Source organism: Tachyglossus aculeatus, chromosome X1 (assembly GCF_015852505.1).
Source record: "Tachyglossus aculeatus isolate mTacAcu1 chromosome X1, mTacAcu1.pri, whole genome shotgun sequence".
NCBI lineage: Eukaryota > Metazoa > Chordata > Mammalia > Monotremata > Tachyglossidae > Tachyglossus > Tachyglossus aculeatus.
This window is the reverse complement of record NC_052101.1, coordinates 73,127,625-73,130,847: the sequence shown is the minus strand read 5'-3', so window position 1 is coordinate 73,130,847 and position 3,223 is coordinate 73,127,625. Positions and strand designations below refer to the sequence as shown.

General features: G+C 47.8%; 1 non-coding gene across 1 annotated transcript; it reads left to right on the top strand.

Annotated features, from left to right (window-relative positions):
* The first annotated feature begins 2,289 nt into the window (after nt 1-2,289).
* LOC119920644 lies at nt 2,290-2,427 on the top strand. Its single transcript, XR_005448375.1, has one exon. It is a non-coding gene; the product is annotated as a small nucleolar RNA SNORA7 (small nucleolar RNA).
* Nucleotides 2,428-3,223: the final 796 nt, after the last annotated feature.

The following is a 3,223-nucleotide window of genomic DNA, read 5'->3' as shown; positions in this document are numbered from 1 at the left end:
TCAGAGGTTGTGGGTTCTAATCCCAGCTCTGCCACTTGTCAGCTCTGTGACTTTGGGCAAGTCACTTAACTTCTCTGTGCCTCAGTTTCCTCATCTGTAAAATGGGGATTAAGACTGTGAGCCCCACGTGGGACAACCTGATTACCTTGTATCTCCCCCAGTGCTTAGAATACTGCTTGGCACATAGTAAGCACTTAACAAATACCATCATTATTATTGTCTTGTACTCTGCTGAGTACAGTGTTCTGCACACAGTAAGCGGTCAAATACCATTGATTGATATCGAGCACCAAATGAGTACTATGCACAGTACTAAGTGCTTGAGTACTTGGGATTGAGAAGGACCTAGTTCTGCTACTTGTCTGCTGTGTGACCGTGGGCAAGTCACTTAACTTCCCTGTGCCTCAGGTGCCTCATCCATAAATTGGGGATTAAGACCATGAGCCACATGTGGGACATGAACTGTGTCCAATCTCATTAGCTTGTATCTGTCCTAGCACTTAGTTCAATGTCTGGCACATTGTAAGTACTTAACAAATACCATAAAAAACAAAACCAGAAACAAGTGCCTTGTCTCCAAGGAGCTTACTGTCTAATGGGGGAGACAAACATGCCAAATATTTACAAATTTGTGGGGAGCAGTCGGAAGAACAAGCATCAGACAGGGAATAGAACGAATATGCCAGGCCATTCATGAACTGAACCAGAACTGTCTCAATCAATCAATCAATCAATTGTATTTATTGAGTGCTTACTGTGTGCAGAGCACTGTACTAAGCGCTTGGGAAGTACAAGTTGGCAACATATAGAGACAGTCCCTACCCAACAGTGGGCTCACAGTCTAAAAGACTCATGGAATGGGGTAAATGGAAAAGAAAGTGTTGAACACTGGAGGGAGAACCCCATCGGAGTAAAAGTGAGGTGCTCTGAGAGATGGTCAGTGCAGGCACAGCATGCATGTCACTTTGGAATTTTCCCCCGTGGAGAGAGCAGTGAGTGCTGCTATGCACTACCACTTAAGAATACAGAAAAAGAGCAGCCATTACTGTGGCTCTATCATCTAGATTCTGCTCACCTGGAACCTGCTCCATAGAGTCACACTGCCAATTAGCTTCAGGAAAAACACCCCAGCTATTGGTCTCCTCTCCTTCCCCTTTCCTCTGCTGCTAACCAGCTGATAGGAAACAGATGATGGCAAGACTGGTAAGCAGTGTGGGCCTAGGAGTCAGGAAACCTACCTTCTAATGTCAACTTTGCCACTCACCCACTTTGTGAGCTTGGGCAAGTAACTCAACTTCTCCGTGCCTCCATTTCTGCATCTGTAAAATTGGGATGAAACTGCTGTTCTCCTTCCCCCTTAGACTGTGAGCCCCATGTGGGAGAGGGACTGTGTCTGTCTGGCCTGATTATCTTGTATCTATCCTGGAACTTAGTACAGTGCTTGGTACATAGTAAGTGTTTAACAAACTTACCATTATTATTAACATAGAGGTTCTAGGGGATACAGCCCAAAGCCTTGGGGCAAAGTGGGTGGGCAGCCATGGGCATAGCCACTGCCCCCACGTTTACTTGAAACCCACCCACAAATGAAGCTGACTTGCGCGTGCTTTCTCTTAGCTCCCAATGATCCTCTCTGGCCATGATCATATCCCAGGAACTCTAGAAGGAATATCACAGCAGGGGGGCAGTGCTAACCCATGGCAGGTAAGCTGCCATTGCCTTCTAGACTGGGCAGCAGGGACCAAGTGGGGGAAGTGGAGGGGAAGTGGAAAGGCTAGGTGCTGCCTTGTCACCATCGTATCCCCGAGGAGAGCTCCAGGGTTGCCCTGCAGGTGGGCATCAGAGTGGGTTCCCTGCTTCCTAGGGGCATTTTCTGGAAGCCTGGTGGCTGGTGCCCCCCTGTCCCTGTTTTGCGGGTTCTTCCTCTAGTTGCCAGGCTGCACACAAATGGTGATTGGGGGGATGAGATGATGTTGCTGCCCATGGTGAGCCCTGGGTGGGGAAGGGCTTGCCTGTTCAAGGCACCCCTGGAGTCTAAGCCAATCCTGAGAGTGAAGGAAGGCTCATTCCCTTCATTTACCTTCTCTACAGCCTGCATTTCAGAATCTTCAGACCCATAGAGCCCTTTGTTGTTTCCCCTATCTTTTCCCTCTTCCAGGCAAAGCTGCATTTTACCACACCAAGCTCCCAGGGAAGGTATTCATACCAATGTATTGAACCTGGGTTCACCCAAACATTTTCTGGGTTGCAATCCACTAGTAATGTTCCTTGCCAAGCAGCAAAGTAGTGCCCCTCTCAGGGTCGCACCTGGAGAGTTTCCAGTACTCTACCAATCTCGACTATGGGAGGGAGAGTCAAGCAGAGGCACACCCATTCCATTCCTACCTTGGGCAGTGGCTAATGAGTGGAAGGCAATCTGCTATAAGTCAAAACTCACCTGTGCTGAGCAGCAGCAGCATGGGAGAGAGTCGAGAGCAGAGACTTAAGTTGACTGCATGGAAGGAGGCAATGGTAAACCACTTTGGTATTTTTACTAAGAAAACTCTATGGCTATACTACCAGAATGATTGCAGGTGGAGGTGGGGTATTCTGGGAGAGATGTGTCCATCGCATCGCTATGAGGCTGAGATGACTCGATGCCATAAAACAAGACAACCAAAGTAGAGGCAGAAAGGAAGCACCAAACCCTGACAGCAACAAGATGTCCAGGGTATGTAGAAAGGGGAAGGAAAAAGGGTCCAAAAGTCCTGGGTGTGAGTTGAGGCCAAGAAGGAGGCAGTCAGCAGAAACATCCTTTTTGTTACACAGGAATCTCTGGCTATAATAAAAATAATAACAATGATGGTATTTAAGTACTTACTATGTGCCAAGCACTGTTCTAAGCACTGGGGTAGATATGAAGTAATCAGGTTGGACACAGTCCCTGTCCCATATGGGGCTCACAGTGTTAATCCCCATTTTACAGATGAGGTAACTGAGGCACAGAGAAGTCAAGTGACTTGCCCAAGGTCACACAGCAGACAAGTGGTGGAGTCAGGATTAGAACCCACATCCTTCTGACTCCCAGGCCCATGCTCTATCCACTAGGCCACATTGCTATTCAGGGACCTCCAAACGGGAGAAAAGGAAAATATTTTCCCAGTCTAGTCCCATTATCTCTCCCTGGGGCTCTGGAAATGCAGGAGAATTGAAAAGTTTTTTTGAGAGTTCAGGCAATTGCCTG